We start from the raw sequence: 22,985 nt of genomic DNA on the forward strand, positions 1-22,985 counted from the left end.
TTTTTTGACTTTAACTTTCAAGGTTTTCCAGCAAAGCCTCTTATATTCAGAGCTTAGATGCGAATTTTAAATTTTTTTCAGTTCACTTTAAGTAAATAAAATAAAATGATCAAATTCTTTCTTGAACTTTTCCTCTAATCAAGGCAAATGGTTGGCCCTTATTAATCAACTAAAAATAACTTTTGAAATCGGTCTAATAAAAATTTGTTAAAATAATGGACAGTTTTAGCCAATTTTTTTTAATACTTTGATCCGTTTTTCTGAGTGGTTTTGAGTTGAAATCAACTCCGCATACTTGATTATGTATTTTTTTCAGTCATGCCATTCAAATCAATGAGTTTTTAAATAAATTTTCTGACGTAATGGTTTTCGGTTTTTCATTAAGGCTCAAATGATGTTTTGGTTTTTGCCAGCAAACTGTCCCTTGAGGCAAATAATTGATTGAAAAAAAGAATAAATAATACTTTGAATACAAAGCATCTTGAACAGTTACGTTGAGGGGAACCAAGCATTTTCAGCGAATTCAACATTTCCCCTCGTACAAGCATTCCTTAAAAACATAGAAAACCGACTTTAGTAGCTGTAAAAATAAAAAATGGGTTCCAAACGTACAACCAGAGAAGGGATGATAATAGGGAAAAGAACTGAATAAAAAAAGCAATTTTTGATCTTTATTTTGATTCTTTCATTTCAGTAGACAATAGAAAACTTCTTTGATCGTTGTTTGTTCTTCGGGCTGCAAACAGAATGAGATAAGTGAAAACAGAAAACTTAACGTCTTTTTATTTAAAAAACAACGAAAAGAATCTGCACTTTGGTTTGCTCCTTTTTGGAAATACTTTATCGTGGTTTGTCCAAAAAATCTTTGGAGTCCATTCAATTTTATTCTCTTTTAAGAGAGTGAAAGATTGGCTGGCGTGGGAATTAAAAAACTTATTGTTACGTAAAAAAGAAAAAAACTCAAAATTTTTTAATTGCATTGAAACATTATCTAAGATGACTGCATATAAGGTCATCAAAAAGATCAATATAACAAATTTGCTTCAATTGCATCCAATAATTGTTTTATCAGAAAAATTAAAGAAAAATATTTTGTGAAAAATATTTTTAATTTTTACTAATTTTTGTTTCTGTTGTAAAAGGAATTTATTGCTAGCATCTCGGCTGATTGTTCCAACGTATGCTCCAAGGTAAAAATTGAAAGTTACCTTGCTATTTAATTTAATAGACGCGCCCTCTCGTTGTTCAACATTACTGATTTGTGTAGAATTTTACCAGAAGCCTAAAAACATCATTTTGCAGGAAATTAGGCTCCTAAAGGTAATTTTACGTTTACTTAGCATCTGGAAAAAAATAAGAAAAAAATTTTTACCCACAAAAATATGTCACCTTATAATAACTTTTTAATTTATCGTCAAAATAGTCCGGTTTCGTCGAAGAAAATTGTCTTTAAATTTTTGAACAGTTTTTAAGTTTATGCTGTGTTTGCCAGATACCGAAACTAAACTTTTGCTTTCAAATCGTCATTTCTAGCTCCATAATTCTTCTCTTTTTATTCAACTTGTATTCGAGCCTGACATTTTAAACTATTGTTTTAAATTTTGCACTAATTTTCGAGGTTCATCAAATAATAAATTTTTTTTTGAAAAATTTATAGTTTTGATAGCAGGATAGTATTGATATAAAGTTTCACGCTTATAAACTGAACAATTGAAACGCAAAGTTCAAACGTCAGTTAAGTAATTTCTCAGTTGATTTAACTGCTATGAAAGAAATTCTTTAAATATATTGTACAAATCCTGGAAATCTATCTAACGGCATTTTCATTTTTGGAGCTGGGCTCCATATCATTGAATTGATTTACTTTCAGAGGGTACAAATTATCCGCCGTTTGCAAGGAAATAAGATTTTTCAACAAATTGTGAATTTTTCTATTAAAATTCAATCATCTGAGCGAAAATTATTCAACAATAAAATAAGAAGATCGTCTGGCGCCGTATTTTCGTACGTTCAAATAAATTTTTGGGTTACGGAACAGCAAAACAAATATTTGTTGCAATATGGTTAAAATTATTCAACTGATATTAACTTTGAAGTATGTTGTTGTCCTAAAAGCTTGAAGTCACTCAAGTCTTTGAAGTTTCATAATCCGCCTATTTGTCTTCCAGTAATTTTACAGCTGAATAGAATGTTTTTTTTTGAAAAAAAAACAACTCTAATAACAAACAAATTCAGCTTTATTTACCAATTTTGGAGCATTTATTGGTTTATCGTCTCTTTTGTAATTTTTCATTCGATAGAATTTTTTAAAGAAAAAATACGGGAAGCGTTTAGTATGTTTTTAATGAGAGTATGTATAATGTATGTGTTTGCTTATTGTGTGTGAAATGGTAGAATGCAGAACAACAAGTCTTGCAAGATATATATCGCTCTGTGATAGCCGGACGGTCGGTCGCGTCTTTGAGCCGGCGTAGTGGTGGTTGTGGAGGTGGTTTCTGGCTTGCTTTCTTGTCACAGGCCACTGATCAAAGTGGATAGCCAAATGGTGCTCGTTACTTTGAAGTGCGGACCAGTTTGTTCACTCGACAACTATACTTCACAAGCTGAAAACTCCGCAATAGTCTTTCTGTCTTCCCTAAAATCATTTCTCTCTCTCTCTCTCTCTTCCTTAATTTTATCCCTGTATTTACCGTCCCCTCTCATCCTAAAGTGTTCCGACATCTGTGAGCAATCTTTTTGTGAACAAATTTCAAACACAGCTCTTCCGATATTGCTTTGATAAAAGTGTGCTTGATAAATTTATTGATTCACTAAAAATTTGCAGTCTAATTTTGGAGTTTTTCAGATTCTAAATTTATTGAGATATATGCATTTTGTTCCGCCACAAGCGACAGCAATTCATCAACTTGTATGGTACGTATGTTGATGCATTAATTAAATTTCATTCTTAATTAATTAAACAGTGTTCCCTAGATCAGACTTCGACTTATGGAAAACCCAGAAACTGCAGAGAGGTATTAATGTTGAAGTTGAAAATGATTTTGACATTTTGGCCATACATAAGTCCGCTTTCAGCAATAGTGTGCCAAAAAGGGTAATCATTCAAGTTAAAGAAACCGTTGTTATCGGCAGTACTGAGCTATTGTGCGTTTTTATGGCTCTTCTTTCAGACATAGACGGTCTTTTCATTAATTGAGAACGACACGTGTGTTATACGTAGCATTTCGTACCAAAAGCCGAAAGGCACTTAAAAATCTTGCATGTTGAAGATACGTTAAATCTTCATTAAATCTTCGGGAATTTTCTGGAAGGAAAAAGGTACTCTTTTTTTTGAATGTCGTTAATGCAGATTTCTGTATTGTGTGATTCTTGGAAGTTTAGATGCGCGGTTTAAATCGTCAATTTATGAAATTTGAAAAAAATCTATATACTTGCTATGAATGCCCAGCCAAAAAGTGGCAGAGTGCAAGTTGGTGAAATCTCATCCATAAAGTAGATAAAATTATTCCTTCTGAGAGAAAGCATTGGTTTCAGAATTAAATATTTTTATCTAGTTTTTCCACTGTCAGTTACTTTAGAGGCATAATTGAAGAAAATCTTCACTGTTATTCTCCAGAAATGACTACTCTGATGTTCAACATTTTTAGACATTTTCACAAAAGAAGTCGACAAAAATAAAGGCTTAAAAAACAAAACCAATTACAGGGAAATAATGGCAAATTAAAACACAGATATAAAGCAATCAATTTACAATAATTAACGAAATTCAATGTACTTCTGCAGTGCTGAATTCACACAAAAATTAAACATTTTTTTGAAATGTAATTTCATTTTTTGGGCAGACAAAAAACATTTTTTAAATTCATGGAGTATAATAATATCTGATTTGCTTAGCATGAATATTGCATTTTCAAAGCAAGCAGACGAAGTTTGAACATAGTCAGTTTTTTGTTTGACTATTCTAATTGCTCCTTTGTTTTGAAACGTTCGCAATATTGTTTTTCAAAACATGCAAAAAACCATTTAATGATTAAATTAATGTTAAAAGTCACTTTTTATGAATTTTTTTTTCAAATTTGCTAGGAGGTTGAATTACAATATAAAACGTGTTTTTAGCGTTCGTTGCATTTCGAGACTTCTCTGTAACAAGATTTCAGATTTTGTCGCCTAATTTTCTTGTTTTCCTTACATACGAGTGTTGTGATCCTGAAGAAAATATTTTCATAAATTTCTATCAATAAGCAAGTTAATAGAGAGATTTTCCACATCTAAGGACTTTCCAACCAGTATATTGACAATATATTCTAGCAAAGAATATTAGAGGCAAATAATAGGAAAATAGAGTTTAGTTGAAATAAAGTTTTTACCATTGTTTTAATTCAAGTGCAGTGAACTAGCAACATTCAAACGTTTTCAAAAAGGGTCAAAATGATCTGTTCGATTTGATTTTTTAATTTTCTCAAAATGTTACGTTTTCTTCAGAAAAAGAAGGATTGTTTGCAACAAAAAAGCTGATTTTGAAAAAAAACATCCATGATTTTTTGTATCAGTGTCTTTTATTTTTAACAGTTCAACAAGCAGTCTCGCTACATATCACTATAAAAGCTTCCTTTTAATGTTTGGCGTTTTTTCTTATTCTTCTTTTCTGTCAAAATATATTTGAATATCAATCTAATAAATTTATTTTTTTCTCTAGTTCCGATTATTATAATCCAGAACTGATTAGTTTTATCAGTTTTCTTAAAAACAGAGTATGAAAATGACATCATAATGTGCAATAGGTACTCAAACTTTATGTCACTAATTGATTTTCTACGATTAAACACTGTGGTGGCAAATTAATCTGCATTTAACATAAATTTTAAAGTTTCTCTGATTCACAAGAGTAAATATTTCATTATTCAGTTTTCTGCAATGTCATTTTGCAATGCCGAATTTACACAACGTTAACTACGATTTGTTAAACAGTTGAACCTTTTGAGCTCAACCAAAAAAAATCTGTGCTTCAAATTTTCATCGAAATGACAGAAAGTAGTTGTATATGAACAATAACGCTACAAATAATTTTTACTCACTTATTTAGCTATTAAAATTTGATAATACTAAGCAAGAGGAAATAGAGGGAAAAGAGTGTCAAAATATGTTATTGAGAGAAACACAAAATATGTCATTGACAACACAAAGTATGTAAGATTTTTGATGTCTTTCAATATCACTGGCTTTTTTGTAAACAAGTTTTTTTGGAAGTTTTTGCCAAGTCTGACCTTGAACAGTTTGATAAAAAAGTCTAGCTACAAAAATGATGAAAACAGTCACTTCTAGTATCACACTCAAAGGTAGATTTATGCGCTCTTGAATTATGAAATATCATAACATTTCCAATAAACAAATTTGTATCAGTTGCCAAAAATTGTAATTAACTAGATGTGAAATAGCGAGACAGCCTTCTCTTGTCAAAAAGAGTTAGAATGAAAGTTTATCGAACTGAAAAGGCTGAGGATGTGGTTAGCGGATAAACAAAAGCGGATAAACCTGAACAATTTCTAAGATCTCTACCACTGAAGTGAAAGGGAATCAATCCAAGTACGTACTAAAAATTTGAATAGCTGGATTAGAATTATAGCACTGGTCATTTAAAGAGTTTGAGTTTGCTGCTGTAGAGTTCGAAAATGACATCATAATGTGCAATAGGTACTCAAACTTTATATCACTAATTGATTTTCTACGATTAAACACTGTGGTGGCAAATTAATCTGCATTTAAAATAAATTTTAAAGTTTCTCTGATTCACAAGAGTAAATATTTCATTATTCAGTTTTCTGCAATGTCATTTTGCAATGCCGAATTTACACAACGTTAACTACGATTTGTTAAACAATTGAACCTTTTGAGCTCAACCAAAAAAAATCTGTGCTTCAATTTTTCATCGAAATGACAGAAAGTAGTTGTATATGAACAATAACGCTACAAATAAGTCTTACTCTCTTATTCAGCTATCAAAATTTGATAATACTAAGCAAGAGGAAATAGAGGGAAAAGAGTGTCAAAATATGTTTTTGAGAGAAACATTGACAACACAAAGTATTTAAGATTTTTGATGTCTTTCGATATGTTTCTCAAAAATATACAGATTAATGAAATATCAGGAAGCACTCTGTAGGATCAAAAAAATTATTTCAGTCGCAATATCAAATTGTTAAGAGTAAAATAGGATTATTCAAGAACCTTAATAATATTGAAAATGATACTGGTTGATCTTTTTGCGCACATTTTACCCAAAGAAAATTCAAATTCTGGTTTTACAATTCGCAAAATTAACAAAGTTCAATGAGGTAATGCAACTTAATGAGGTACAAAAAGGCAATAGGAAAAAACTTTGACGTAAAAAAATGGTATAGGGTTACAGCTACCTGTTTAATAGAAAACAGGTAGCCGTAGGCATAGCCAGCACTTACGATCTACAATAATTTTATAGAGATTAAACCAAATCGAACTAACCATTTTCGTGTTTAGTAGTGAGCAGGTCATTCTCGATAAAATCCAAATCACACACAGCGACAAGTTGATTTTTGTTTCTTTTTGATCAAACGGAGCAACCTGTTCACTCTGTTAGAAAATTTTGATTTGATCAAAGTTAAGCATCCTAATTCTTTGATAGCAACTTAGAAAGAAGAGTTGAGACTATACAAATTGGAACTGCTACCGCCCTATGCTTTTTTCACAGCAAAAACGATAAACACCACTCTCACTCTTCACATGGAAATTATTGTCCCAAAAAATGAAAAATAAAATCTGTCGGCCTCGCTGAAAAAATTTAATTCAGAGATTTTTTCATTACTTTTCAAAAATTGCTGTAATATATATTCGAACATTGCCTAAAAGATGTTGCAGAACGGGCTGTCAACAATTTTGCAACAAATTTTGTGTAAGTTGCCTTAACGGCGTTTCAAGCCGATAGAGTTACGGCTGACAAAAACTGAAAAAGCTATAAATGATGATAGAAAAGTTTCATCCAAAAAATATATTCAACTTTGCTGACTGAAACTTGAATGAATTAAAGTGTGAAACGATACAAACATTTAAAATATTTTCAGAGGTTATATTGTGTGCTCAAAATCTAGGTTATTACATCTCCTAAACCAAAACCCTAATTGCAAAATCATTATCTTTTATCTGAAATCTTTGTCTCAACCGAATCAAACAAAACAATCGGTGAAAACTAAAACCACTGCTGCCAAAAAAGTTCAACAATGACATCCTTGAATCCAGCAAAAGTTCAGACTTCATCCACAAAGCATACAAAACAAATTCATCTTATCAAGAAAATTTTGCCAGAGATACTGAAAATCTTGACACGTATGAAACTTGACAAGTATTGCAGAAAAACAAACAAGAACATTAAGCTGTTAATAGTAAAGAAATAATTAGTCTAAAAAATTCAAAAGCTGAGACCAAAAAGACATTGGGAATACAAAAGGCAGATAACATTTTCTGACACTCTTTTTCGATATTCCTCAGTAAAAATTACATAGTCATCCTTCTGTCAAAAAAAGTGAAGAGAAAACTCAAAATCCGAAATACAAAATTACAAATTAATAATTGAAACATACTTTGAAATTCCATCATAAAATACTACAAAATAGTTGAGATCAAAGTAATCTTAATTTAGAATCCCTTAAGCTGCACAAAAAATCTTATTCTAGAAGAACAGACCAAATTCTAAAAAAACTAAGAACATTTGCTCAGAAAAGCAAAAACTGTAAGTAAAAATTTTTTACAATCAAACTCACGTCAGCGTCAGAAATTGGGGAATTCAAACCGAGTTTTTCCAACTAACGGTTTCATGTAAGTGACTTCAAAATGGTCACACAAATGCTCTTTCTCTTTTTGACTCACTCTCCTGTAGTAAAAATTCAGTGCTTTTCATAAACAAATAAACTTAAATGCATTTAGACTTTCGGCGTGAGAGTGCATTTCTTCCATTTTTTTGGAGCAACAAGTGCATTTTTTAAAACAAATCAAATTAAACTGAAAAGTCACAAACACGTCTGCAAGAATGGCATTCCTAACCACAAACATGCAGAATTTTGTAAATTAACAAGAAAAAGTGAATGAAATTTACATAAACAATTCTCAAAAGTAAAGTAGGGGAACGAACTTATGGAGTATTAAAAAAATTGATTATAAACCTTTGGTTGAAATTATCAACTCAAATACAATGATTTCAACTTGTTTGACAACAAAACTCTTAGGAATAAAAAATAGTAACTTCCTAATTCTTATAATAATGGTCTGTAACTTTGTGTTTGTATACTTTTTTGATTGTTGAAAGAACTGTCCGATTTTTCTTGATATTCCAACAATGAAAAACTCAAAAAATTTGCTACTGATTTTGCTATGTCAGCATAGGCAATTCTGTCATCCATATTGTAAGCTACAAAACAATCACAGAAAATTCAATTAGATTATTTGATGAAAAAATAGTTCACACAAAATGTTCACAAAGTTGTGAAATAATTGAAGTAAAAAAATTATCTGTCAAACGCAGCAGAAAAAAATTACACGGAAAATTTTCGGAAACGACTCGTAGAGTCGTCTCTACATGAAAAAAAACCTTCCAAAAAACTTTTAAATATTAAAATTAGTGAAATAACGAAAAATCAATATAAATTCAATTAGTTTAATATTTAGCCCCAGAAAGCCGACTCGATTGCATTATAGTACAATAGTCCTGCAAATGGTAAATATTATCTTTCTGTTAAAAATCCGAGACCATTGAAAAGATCAAGCAGCAGTAGAAAGAACCCTGCAATATCCCAAATTGCTATTTTTGAAGAAAAATAGGAACATTTCAGCAAAATAGGAGAAAATTTTTACAAGTTTAAAAATTAGTTTGTCCATTTTTGCATAAAAAATGCACTTTTATGCCAAAAAATTGTGTAATCAATTGGTATTTAGAAATGTTTTTGAGCAATAGGCGTATTTGCAAAAACCCAGAGAGTGCAATAAAACAAACCAAATGTCAAAAAGTCGCCACAGTGGCATAAAAATCCGCAAAATAGCTGACAAGCAGCAAATATATTTAAGAACTCGTATTGATTATCAAAAAAACCATGAAAAAAACGAAACTTTTATTAGATTTCTTTCAAGCCCTTTAAATGAGAAGCCCTTCTAGATTAGAAAATATTGCTTCAAAAAGCAGCACTTGATCAAAAAATTTAGCGCGCCAAGAGAAAAATTTTGCACGCCCAATTTCTCCTTCTCTGGAAAACAGTGTTATGAACCGAAAGCCACTGTGTTTTTGATTTACTCTTCAATTTTGATCAACACTCAAAGCTCTTTCAATTTTTGCATGCATTTCAGTTCTTTCTTCAAATGTCACTGCGGTAAATATGATTACAAAACTTCTCCAGTACTCCTCTTCGAGTCATAAAAACTCTTTTCGTTCACAGTTTCACCTCATTTAGATCATTTCAGCCTATTCAGCGCATTTTTCTCATAATTCTGAATCAACAAGCGCATTTTTTACAAAGTGGTCAGTAAACGCGATTTTGCCATGAATATTGTAAGATAAAACACATTCACAGCAGATTTAATTAGATCATTTGATGTACAATTTAGGTCAATGCGTATAAATCATGACACGTTAAGATTTGCTGCAAAACAGAAGACCTCAATTGTGATTCATTTCTTAGTGTTTAAAAGCTGTATCATGTCAATAAAAGTAAATGTAAAAAGAATCCTCACTATATAAAACGGGGCTCTAAAGGCTTTTAATTCTTAGTTCTTTGCCCCCAAACGCATTAATCGGGGCTATAAATTCACCCGCTTTGAGGTCAAAGTTGAAAAAAGACACAACAATAAAAGCCGGCTTTAGCTGCTTTGTATCTGCTCATGTAATCTACACTATAATCACGTTATGTATGTAAAACAAAGAAATTTTTCCTCTTTTTTCGTTGCTTTTGGATTGTTTTTGTTGATTATTGATCGCGCTCTAAAAGGGAAAACCGGCTATGTGCGCTTAATAAACAAATTGTTTTCCCCTGGGGGAAAAGATACAAAGATAGTTTATCAATCAAACACCGAAAATTTTAGATGTGTCCAGATATTTATTGATCTGGTTATGAAGGAAAACCAAAAAGGGGTTGGGGTATCGGCCGGTGAGAGCGTGGGAGGGGGGGGGGGGTTCGAATTTTGATCACCTTTGAAGATTACTTTGAGTTGAAGAGTGGAAAAAATTTGTGCTGATATTGGATGCTCATTTATGGTCTTTTGTTCTTTTTTCATTCTTTGTAGTTTATGAACTGCTTTCTTTTTGAAAATATTTGAATATTTATTTGTAAGCGACGCATATCTTTGGATGTATTTATTTATTATTAATAAGTTTCGCCATTTTATGAGCAAACATACTTCGTCACACTGTGAATATTTCACAAATGTTTGCATAATATTTCGGAAAAATTTTTACCAGCGGTCAGTGTAAAAGTATACTGAGTATAAACTGACTGATTCAGTACTGAAATCATGTTGGCTCTCTGATCAGAGTTCAATTAGGTCTTACTGGGAACTTGATACTAATTTCTTGATATTCAAATTGAACTCAAATTGGATGAATACTGCTTTCAATACAATTTTTGATTTTTTTTAATTTTAATAGATATTTTTTGTTAAAAAAGTTGTGAAAATGATTTCTTGATATCAAAATGGAACTCAAATTGGACTAATACCGCATTAAATATTTAAATGGAAACCAGTTTGGATCGGGTATAAATTTATGATCGATAACTATTTATATCTAGTGCAATTTGATCATAGACTGCCTATCGTAACTTTTGGGCCCAAAAGGGGGTTACTGGGTAAAGTTCAAAGGGAATTTACGGTGTGGTTATTACACTTTCTCAGATTATCATAACCCAGTTGGTTGAAACCCTCTCGTTTCTGTTTATATTGCGAGCCTACTTTAAATTCCCGAAAACAAACGCTTTTAATTAGGAAAATGGGTCAACAATTAGGCTAGAAAGATGCAATAAAAGCATGTTTATAACTTGGTAAAGTGGCATACAGTTAGTAACACACAATATACGTTTTGTTAGTACGTACATACACACACTTAGCTATCTGTAAGTGCAAAATATCAAATAAAAGTCAATCCTTTGGTTTTAGATTTTTTATTTTAACAGCAGTGTGACCGCGTTTTTACAATAAAAGTATGGTCGTTAAATTTCATATATTCTGCTGCTTTTACGGCTCAATTTTTATTGCCACTAATTTTCAATTCAATTGAAATATACATTAAATTGGAGTGCAGTTCAAAATCATTATTCAAAACTGAGAAGGTCATTAAGAGGTGTTTTTAGAAGCACGCGACTATTATATCATAATCTCGCATTGTTTTCGCCAAAGCACCGGCCGCCGCGAATTGTTCTAACTAATAGTGATTTTCTCAAGTTCCATTCATATTTACGGCATTGGTCGCTGCAAGTTACAGTTGCGAAGTTTATGAGCCATAAAAATAAAGTGGCATTTCTTTTCTCAACTTCAAAAGCCAATTATAATAGCTAAGCGGCCTGTTTATTATAAATACCATTTTAAACTAGCAGATACGTCGTTCCTAATCACTTTTAACCAACGCCGCCGACCCCAGTTTAACCCACTAGTTATTGAGACGCCATTTCCCAAATAGAAACCCTTTCCTAGATTTCCCAAAACTTTTGTTTTGCGCCCTGTGATTTATGATAGCCCGCTTTGATTTCCGGGGAAGACTTTTCCGTTTTATTCCAAGTTGCAGTTGATTGTTCCCTTTGATGTACCTAGACCACGATTGGAGAAAAGCCTTTGGTGAGTAAAACAGCCAGATATATATTACTAAACAACCCTTAGGATCGTTTGGAAGCTCTGGAACAAATCAAAATTTTAACAACCCCCTTACTTATATTGCTACCAGGCGTCCCAGTTGCCAATAAACCTCACAAAAATTTGTTTAGATGGAGAAATAAGCTATCGGATATTTAAATTAATTGCCATATATGACAGAAAATGTAATGTCAAATTTAATGCTTGAAATAGTTGAGTTTGCTCAAAATAAGTGTAAATTTTTAACTCGGTTGTATTTCCTAGAAACATTTCACAAGCAGGTGTGATTGAGTATGCTATAAGGCAATTATACCCAAACTGGGGGTCCCCGTCACGTGACTTATGATCAGAAAACGGCATTTCAAAATGACTTCTAATCAAACAACGTCAAAGCAAAAATGGTTTCTTATGAGACAAAGTGTAAAACCATGTTCTTTTTAGATAAGCGTTTGAAAAATAGATATGAAATATTTTTAAACCCCAGGGGAGGAGCTGAATTAAGTGTCACGTGAGAAAACGGAAGAAAACCAGTTACATTTGCAGCATGAAATTTGTTTTTTTTTACGGATGAATGTTTTCCTTTTGAACACTATGAAGTTTGTTCTCAATAGGATCAATTTATTTGTTTTCAGGATGAATTTTTGTTTTTTACCGGATCAATTTTGTTTTTTTTTTCGCAAGATGAACTTTTGATTTGCACAAAATTAACTTTTTTACAGCATGAAATTTATTGTAAATGAATTTATGGACTGCATAATTGCGGTCAATTTTCTTATATGGATCCAATTTGTGCGAGTGAATGAGTTGGCAATCTAAAAAAATCTCAATGATAGAAAAAATAGTAATTTTTCAACAAATGCTCTATCAGTTGTTGAAAACTCATATTTATTAACCTATCTTCAATTTTTATTGAAACGGTTTATCCAGTCTTCTATAGACTGAAAAATAAGAAAGAAAGAAAGAATAAATTTCTCCTTTATCATAAAAATTATCAACAATTTAATAAATTACATAATACATTAAATAATTCATAATATATATCAATTAAAATTGTTTACATATCAAAGGTATCTCGGAGAGGACAGATAAACGGGGCTATCAAGCCCACCTAGTAATAAGTTTGGTTTTGACATCAATCATAAACTGTAAAAAAAATAATCTTCGTTGTAATTGATTTTTTGGACTGAGTAAGTGCAGTAAATCTTATATCGTTCCAGTTTGTGCGTGTAAGTAGGTGGGAAAATGTGAGTTTATGATCAAATATCAGTAGTTCCATAAACTCTTCAGTATATTTACGCAATCAGTTTGCACCATTAACATATGATGTTTGTTAATGTATAGTATCAGATCTTTTATGAGATTAATAAATAAAAGATGTTTGTTCTCGTCTCAAATAAAAGGTAGGATTTGGTCCGAAGTTAGTGATAACCTGAGCTATGTTTTATGAAGTTTAGTAACAGATTCTGTTATAAGCAGTTCTTTTTCAATTCCATTGACGAGAAGACTTGGAATTTGGTCACCGAATACCTCGTTTCCTAGTATGCAACGAAAAAATCTAAAAACACATCGTTAAATATCATTACTGAACGCTAATCACTTTAATTCTTTTGAAATTCATTTTGTGTCACTCTGTTTATGGCAGAAACAATGCAAATCAAATTGTAAATGCAAAAACGGGACTTAAACTGAATAGACTGGTTACTAATCATACTGCAAACACTCAACAATTTTTTTACAGTGATCCAATCTGTAACTATAATTGAAGGGGATAATGTGCCTGTGTGTTATCAGAAATAATAATTCTATCATTTCCTTAATTTGTTTACACTATCCAATTGCGTCGTTTTCATGAGAAGAATTTTACTTATATAATCAAAATGTTAGTAATAACCAGAAAAATAAGGTACTCACAGTTAATAAAGATCGTCACTGGATAAATTTTTGTTTTTTACGCTAAATTTATCTTAAACTCCGCTATAAATGATTTGTTTGGACGAAGTGATTGCAGTAAGTTTTTTAAATGGATCCAGTTGTACGAACATAGGATTTGCAGAAATTGAGTATGTGTGTTACCAACAGACACTGTAGTTCTAAAAGTTCTGTAGTATATTCACCGAATTTTTTCCATAATTTAGTCTAAGATTACTGTTCTTATCTCAAAAAAAGGTAAAACTTGGTATTATATTCATGGCAACTCAACCTGTGCTTGATAAAGTTTATTAAGTCATTCTATGATAAGCAGCTCCATGTCAAATTCATAGACAAAGGATATTTGATCTTTGTTATCGAATTTTTTTTTAATAGCAGAAACACACGTGAGTTTCATAAACAAGAGGAATTTGACCTCCATTGTCGAAATTCTGTTTTTGTAATGGCAGAAACAATCCAAATTAACTTGGGTATGAATAGTCGCCAATTGATCTGAATTAAAGAGGAATTTGATCTTCGTTATCAAATTTCTTTTTTCGCAATATTAATGAGAAACGTACCATACAAACAGTTGAAAAAATACAGTACTGAGAATTATCCATGTCCCATTGTTTTTGAACAGCCTTTTTTGGTCAGTCTGTTTATGGTGTTTCAAACAAGTCCGATATGCTAAAACCGTAGTCGAAATGAGTTTTGTAAGACATTTTCCTGTAAAAATTAATGATAAAAGGCTGTTTCTAGTCCAAAGTTCTTTTTGAGTAATTGGTATCGTATTTTCTAATGCGTTTCTGAAAAAAAGTATTGATAAAAAATTTTCTTAAACCTTTGTGATCTTTAGTTAAGTAAGTGTTCAATTCAATTCCTTCCACGCCAAAAAAAGAACAAAAATTGTTGCCTGAATTAGGTAAGATATTTTTCATTGCTCAGAGGATTCTTTTATCCAATGTAATGTTCGTTTATTTCTGCATTATATATATATATATATATATATATATATATGCATGTATATATATATATATATATATATATATATATATATATATACATATATATATATATATATATATATATATATATATATATATGTATATACATTTGAGGTTTTGCTGTTGTTTTTAGGGAGCCAAAGGGAACCAGAGGTAGACAAATAAAAGTTTTTAGAAAAGAAACAAATCCTTATGATTGAAAAAATTGAGAAACTTCACAAAATGACCTTTGTAGGGATTTCAATATCTCAGATGTTTATAGCTTATTACTCACTTTCTCTTAAATTAATCATTCAATATAACCAAGATTTATTTCAGTACTAAACACAAACACAAAAAGAACAAATTTTTAGAACAAGTAGATGGAAGGCATCTACTAGCCCTTCCAATATTTCATTTATGTTATTTTGAATCCATCAATTTTAAATTTTGGCGAAAATCAGAAAATTCAAAATAATAAAATATGGAAGCTGCCACAGATACTTTTTTAAAAGTAAGTAGCTAAACGGATCAAACAAGGTTTGAATTTTGGGCCCAAATTGAAAGCCGAAAAAACGTAGAACAACATTTCTTGCGAAAACTGTATAATGTGTTTTCTTTTTAGTCCACTGACCGTGGTGACATATTAGTGTCGGGTCACCATTCGAACACAAACAAATGAAGGGAAAGATTAATCCTTGAAAAGAATTGAGGAAAAACCTGATATTTAACTACTAGTTTCTTATAAATTACATTTCGACTATATCAGAAACCAAAATTGATTAAGAAATGAAAAAACCTCAATAAAAACTAATGTTTCCCCAAATATTTTGAGCGTCTTAGAGTTCAAATTGAATGGGTAACAAAAACAACTAAGCAGCATTTGCCATAAAATAGTATTAGTAAGTTTCAAAAAAAAATATTAGAAACATAGTTTCTGTGTGTGTGTTTGCGTGTGTGTGTATGTGTTTGTGCAAGAGAGAGAGAGAGAGAGAGAGAGAGAGAGAGAGAGAGAGAGAGAGAGGAGAGCTGTAGAATGCTTATTAAAAGTGTAAATTTTTCCCGATGAAAGAATAAATGGAATGCATATCTTCTCCAAACTGAACTGGGAAGGATAAAAAAATCGGTTTGGTCTCGCATAGGTGGGTGAAAGTTGGCCTTAGGAGAGTCACCTTTTTTTAACGATTGGTTTTTGGCATTCAAAATATTTTTTCCTCTCAATTTCAAGATTTTTTTGGAGAACATCCTTTGCATAATATGAATTCTAATTATCCCTTTGTTCAAATCCTTTGCAGTCGAAAATTTCCCGAAAAAAAATGCAGTATGGATATTATTTTTACAATTTCGCCAATCCAATTGAGGCTCTGTAATAATTGTATTCATATCTCTAAAAACCTACCGACAATTTCTTACACTATGTCACAGCATTTAGTTTAGCTTCTGGCTCGCTTAATAAAAGTTCGATACAATAACTAGAAAAAGTCATGTAATAAATTAAAATTGTGCAAAAAAGCAAATAGAACTAGCAGTCAAGCAATTAAAGATCTAATAGCATGCTGGCAATCAAAATTTGCATGATTATTGTGGTTTCAGCAAGAACTGCACAATACAATGCGGGGCTAAAAATATGAACAAAAACGCGAAAGTCACACTGGGGATATCCGAGAGACTTGAGAAAACTACAAACTCGAGATTGATTAAAACTCGTTATTAAAATTTGTTATTTGAAGCAGTTAGTGCTTATAATAACAGCAGTTTTTTCAGATCTTGGTCAACATTGAAAAAGAGAAGCTGGGAAGATCAAACGGTAAAAATACGGGTTCTCTATAGACAAGAAGTCCTGAATTTATGCAAAGTAAATAAACAACTTCTAAAATGTTTGACTCTTTAACACATTAGACGAACTGGAAGCAAGAAAAGCTAGGTAAAATTTGGTTGTTAATGAATTGACATTTTGTGCTACATTATGCGGCCGAAATAAATTGCATAAGGTCTCTTTTTAAGGAACGGCTATTTTTGGTGATCAAAATAATGTAATTAGCTGAATGATTAAAGAATCTAATTTAAAATAGAAAAGAGTTAGGTGAATTTGAAGAAGGAAAGATTTTCATACAACTCGTGATTGACATAAAACCAACGCTTAGACAATATTAAACCTCAATATGCCAAAAAAAATATGAATACAAAAATTTGCTCAATATAATTTGGTCATTGTATTTGCTCATTGAATGCGTTTTCTCAACTGTCAAAGTTTTATCAGAAGGTCAACATTGTCTTCACCAAAACCAAAAACATGTTAGTATATAATTCCTCCCCACTAAGGACCTTTGGATTTCTTTGTCTTTATATTTTTTTTGCATAAGACGTATACTTGGCTGGAGAAAAGAAGCCTCGAGGAGCAAGAAAGAACTTGAAAATTGGTTATGAGGTGCCTAAGTTCGAGTGCTTAAGACAAGTTGGTCTAATGCTTAGCACACTAGGCTTGCAAGTAAGAGATGCTGTTTCGAATCCAATAGGGGTCCATTTTCACAGTAGTTGCATCTGCTCAGACCCTAACATGCTATTTTTTCGAGTCGATTTGTTGGGGATCGTGCAAACTTAAATGGTTTTAAATTAAATTGGGATTTTTCAAGAATTAAATTAAATTTATCTTAAAATTGTATTTACTTTTTTTCTTCAAAAATTAGCTTAAATACTATCATAGAAACTTGACAGGTTACCTTTTTCAGTTTTTTAAAGGTGATTGCTGTTATAATTTATTATGATCTATCGACATAAATGAATTGACATTTTTCCAGATTAATTGTTATGATAAATTGCTGCTCAACCGATGAAATTATAAATTCCTATGAATTAACTCTTATCCATCGATGGAAAACCAATGGAATCCCAACCCGTCATTCAATCAGAACTTTAAGCCTTTGGTGAATAATCCTTCTTGGAATTTTTTTCAAAATTTTACCGACTATAACTGTTCGGTTCTTCTCGCGATTCTAGATTTTCAGCGACAATGCAACCCTTGAAATTGTACGCATTTGAGGTTTGAAAGTTTTACAAGATCGCTGCAACGTTATAACTCAAAGCCTTTTCAAGGTTTCTGAAGTTATAGTCAAATTTCTGTACCTTCAAACTATATTGTTGGATTTAATTTTGTTTTGCAATCCCGGTGTCTGCTTTTTCCAGACCAGAACAGAGTCGGCGCGAAAACATTGCAATAAAAGTTTCATTTTGATCTGGGTGAAAAATGTTTGTTCTTAATCAGATTAAATTGAAACCCTAAATTAAAACTGGGTTCTTTGCAAAACATGAAACTTGTATCTTGTTTAATTGGAGACGAATTTCATGTTTTCATTAGAAGCGTATTATTTACCCTGCTAGCTACAGACTCGTTTCAATCAGTCGAGGTTCGGGTAAAGAATGGGGGTGGGGGGGGGGGGGGGTTAAAATGAGTGGGAGGGGGAGGGGGTTGAGTTTGATAAGCCGATTAGCTAAGGGGGTATGGCGACCCATTTTACGACTGTGGCCAAATTTATCACCAGTTTACGACTTGAATGGCTGTGATTGTGTATTTTGAATTTAGTCTTTTGTTGGTGCTCGTTCCCACTTCAAAGCAATCTTAGCCGCTCCTGTTTTGCGATAAAAACACGGTCGATTATTCGAAAAGACTTCAAAGACTAAACCGACCTGCTTGCTTGCTCACTTGCTTGCTTGTAGTGTAGCATATATCAACAACAACCTTTATCTGGCCATAGCCGAGTTGTAGCTAGCAAACTTACTGTTTAGTTAGCTAGAACTTGGTTGAAAATAAACGGCACTAAAACTTGTTTTCGGCGCCTAAAATGGCATAAAAAATCAGTTTTCGGCTGAAAAATTTATTTTTCGGCAACGTAAGTTTTTACAAGTTTAGGTATTTATTATACCGAATAAACATGAGCTTTTCCAAGTTTTCGGGCGTCAAATTTGGCCGATCTTCAACGAAAGACTTCAGAACCGAGAAAAACCTCTCCAATCGACAGAGGTACATGGTGCAAAACTGTAAACCCCGATCTGCACGGGATCAGTAACGCCTTCGCCTCGAATAATTTTTGCACAAGAAATTAAACCTTTGTTTTTCGCAAAGACAGTGTTTAATTTCGACGTTTCCAAAGTTGGTCCAAAGGTTTTTATGAATAACGCTGTTTTTGAAGAACTTATTGACGCTTTTCACCAAATTCTGAACGTTTGGGTGGGCATCAGCTATTGCGCAACAAACACGAGATAACATGTGGGCAAAACAAGTAACGTGAACTATGTTTGGATACATTGTTTTCAGATTCTCGCCAGCTAATATATTATACTGTACTCCATCGGTAAGAAAAAGACGAAATTTTGTGTAATAAGTAGTAGCTCCCAGTTTTGATAGCGCTGTCATAACTTGCTGTTGGACGATAATATTATTTGGCGGAATATTAATTCGCTCGATATTCAGCAAATAAGGTAAATGTGTTTTATCGTTGTCAAGTTTCCCAATCAAAACAACATAATATTTGTTTCCAAGATACTCCGCTTCATCGAACTCAATGTAGAAAGCCGGCCATGACGCGACAATGTCTTTGAGTGTCTCTAGTTTCTGATCATAAATAGTACTAGCGTAATTATTTGCAAGAGTAACGGAACTTGGAATAACCCGCTTGAATCCATTTTGGAGGACACCGTGTAACTTTTCTCGGTCTAATGCCGACAGCGGAAGGCCTGCGTCAATCCATGACTCGGTTAAATCGAGGAAAAACTGGTCTACCACAGTTGTTTTATTCGTACGTGTCAAATGTGTCCAGTTACTCTGCCGCAATTTGTTAAGATTTGCGTTTTTTATGTGTTTATCTGAAGCACAGTGATCGGCAATATGGTTACTTTTTGATACATGGAACGATTTGCCACATAAATCGCAAAAAACTAGAAGCTTTTTCTCTTCGGTGGATAAGATTTTGAGGCAAGGATGTTGTTTTACAGCCTCTTTAGTTGACGTGAAAGGCGCGATTTTAGGCATAGTTAAATAAAGCTGTTAATTACCAGTTCAACAAAGCGCGAATGATAGATTTGCGATGACTAATTGCGCGCCGATTTTAAAATTTATATGCCGGAGATCTATACTGGTAATTTGAAGTTAGGTTATTGAACAAAAGTAAAAGCGGATTAATCCAACTTTCTACCGCGCAATTAGTCATCGCAAATCTATCATTCGCGCTTTGTTGAACTGGTAATTAACAGCTTTATTTAACTATGCCGGTTGAAAAAGTCAATGATCTGATTGAAAAAACGACTGATTTAGCGATGACAGGAAACAACACAGCCCAAACAGCGCTCGATAAATTAAACACTGTCTTTGCGAAAAACAAGGTTTAATTTCTTGTGCAAAAATTATTCGAGGCGAAGGCGTTACTGATCCCGTGCAGATCGGGGTTTACAGTTTTGCACCATGTACCTCTGTCGATGTGGAGAGGTTTTTCTCGGTTCTGAAGTCTTTCGTTGAAGATCGGCCAAATTTGACGCCCGAAAACTTGGAAAAGCTCATGTTTATTCGGTATAATAAATACCTAAACTTGTAAAAACTTACGTTGCCGAAAAATAAATTTTTCAGCCGAAAACTGATTTTTTATGCCGTTTTTAGGCGCCGAAAACAAGTTTTTAGTGCCGTTTATTTTCAACCCTGGCTAGAACCTGCTAGTTAAACTAATTTATAACCTGATCACATCTAATCACCCGGCGATAAACGGGCCCCGGTCTTCTGAGGGTTTTTGTGAAACTGCTTCTGTTTGCACTTGGAGCGAGACTGCGGGAACCAAACCCACGCAGTTTGTTTACCGCGCCCAGAACAAGTTCAAACTTCAGTCATTTTTCAGAAAGAAGCAAACACTAGGTTAGTAATCTTGTAACGTGCCTTTTTTATCTACTAAAACTTTTGAACTTCGAAGTGAAGTACAGTACTTCTCAATATATCTTGCAAGAATTTCTATAGAATCTTGCTAGTTTTTCAATAACCTTGCATAGCACCCCGTCTTGGAAGATTGTTAGTAAGATCTCGCAAATCAGCTTTTTTCGATTCGGGTAGTACAAAATTTGGGAAAATTCTGTTTAATTAACTAATTGCAGTCTTTGGGATAGAGTACCTGTAATGGTTTCAATGCCGTAAATGCTGGTGGCTTCCATTTTTCATTTTCTGAGAACCGCTTTTTTGAAAAAGATATACTTTACCATATTCATGGCTATTCAGTTCTTTATTCGTCATTACAAACAATAGAACAATTTTGATAGTCACCCGGACTTACCAGTCATTACACTTCAGAACTGAATCATGGATCACTAACATGTTACGGTCCACGTGCCACAATTTTTCTCAAAAAACGACAACTTTTTCTCAAAAAAACGACAACAATGCAGCTATCTAAAAATAGCGTTTCCTTAAAGTTAAGCGAATAGGTAATTTTATGTTTAAGTAATTCAAAAAAATGGTAAAGTACAAAACGTTACTTTTTCAAGCTTAAAGCAATTATTAAATAATTCACATTTTTTTCTAATAAAAAATCACTATCTGGTATTTTTCACTTGCTATTGTCACCAGTATTTTTAAATAACCGTCGAAGTATTAAATAAATAAATTTTTGAAGAAAGATAAGAGCCAGAAGCCGTTTACCGCAAGCCAAAGAAAGAATGCCCGAAAATTATAGCTTTTACCGAAAAGACCTGATTTTGTTTCTTTTCTTTGATCAGTATAATTATCGAAATCAGCTGTTTACTCTCCTTTCAAAAAAACTTGTTTGAAGTGAATTTATATGACTCTCTGTGTTAATTAACTGACCAAGATTGTTTTTTGTAAAATTTTTTAAAAAAAATTAGAATTGTTTTAACCTGCAAATAAAAACTGGCTTCGAAAGCTGATCACTAAGATTATGTCAAATTGGAGACTTTTTGTTGTTGTGATAAAATTCGAATATAACAAGATCAACACAGGGTGTTTTTGATCACGTGAATTGCATTTGAAATTCGGTTTACCACGTCAACAGAAGGAACACAAATTCCTGGGTTGAATTTTTTTTTGATTTGATACAAAGATCAGTTAAGATTTCATAATGTCCATACCTGAATTCTTATTACGATCACAGTTCGAAACCAAAGAAATCATATATGATTCTTTTATGATGATCAAGAGATCATATCTGATCCTAGTTTGATTACCATCTTTTTTTCCTTCAATTTACGATTTCATTTTCATCGATAAAGTGCTACTCATGTGATTTCCAGCATCACTTTCAGATCCGCCAAAAGACCCTGAAATGCAAAATCTATCGCAGAATGAATTGGATGCTAAATGAAAGTCTATATATATGCCCAATTTTTTTCCATATTCTCTGAAACCAGTTCATGCCTATCAGAACTCATTTCTAAAACTTCATTGTATCTAACTTTTAGTCATTCTCGAAATACGTAAAAAAATCGAAAGTTATTGTTTTAGCGAGCCCAAATAGTCAAACTTTGACTGCTTATGCGGCATATTAAATGCCCTCTGACAGTTTAAATGCCCTCTGAATACATTATACTGAAATTTGTGACATCAATCATTGTTTTATGTACCATATATGACTTTATATGATTTCCCAGAAATTTTTTGCTATATATACTATATTTATAAATCAATTTTGAACGGATAACGAGGACTTTTATACTTGTCACACTTTGATGAAATTAATAACGTGTAAACTATTTTAGATTACCATAAGTGCTGATCAGTTGCTTAGAAAATTGCCACAATTGATTGTCTGGAATGTATTGCAGTGACCGGAAAATTTAGAAATAAGAGTTCCAAGCCTCGCTAAAATTTTTTTCTATGATAACAGAGTTATAATCCAAACTTTTATCTTTGGTATAAAATCACGCCTCTATCATTTCACTACCACTCTAATATTCTATCGAGTAGGTACAATTGACATTCGAATAAATAGAGCTTTGATATATGGATCTTCCCCCCCCCCAGTCCTACTATATAGTCGAAACTTTGGCACCCCTAAATATTAATGTTTTGCTACTTTCTGGAAAGGTTACTTGTGTTCATGATTACGTACCTAGTATAATAGATCAACAGACACATTTTTAACATTTTTCAGGAAAATGAAAGTAGTAGACCCTTTTACAAAGCATGCAATTCCTAATAATGCAATATAAGTATAAGTTTTTGGTTGATGTTGACATTATATGCAGCTCATT

At 32.3% G+C, this 22,985-nt stretch overlaps 1 protein-coding gene across 3 annotated transcripts in view; it reads left to right on the forward strand.

Annotated features, from left to right (window-relative positions):
- Positions 1–2,565: 2,565 nt before the first annotated feature.
- LOC142354475 (frizzled-9-like) overlaps positions 2,566–22,985 on the forward strand; it is a 27,165-nt gene continuing 6,745 nt past the window's right edge. Inside the window, exon 1 of one of the 3 annotated variants that reach the window (XM_075406781.1) lies at positions 2,566–2,913. The gene's annotated coding sequence lies outside the window, so the exon portion shown is untranslated. Of the gene's footprint in view, positions 2,914–10,793; positions 11,839–20,431; positions 20,644–22,985 lie in introns of those variants that run through there. The other 2 variants (XM_075406780.1, XM_075406779.1) reach the window with 2 other exon arrangements.

This window comes from Convolutriloba macropyga, chromosome 15 (genome assembly GCF_964194025.1).
Source record: "Convolutriloba macropyga chromosome 15, txConMacr16.3, whole genome shotgun sequence".
Lineage (NCBI taxonomy): Eukaryota > Metazoa > Xenacoelomorpha > Acoela > Convolutidae > Convolutriloba > Convolutriloba macropyga.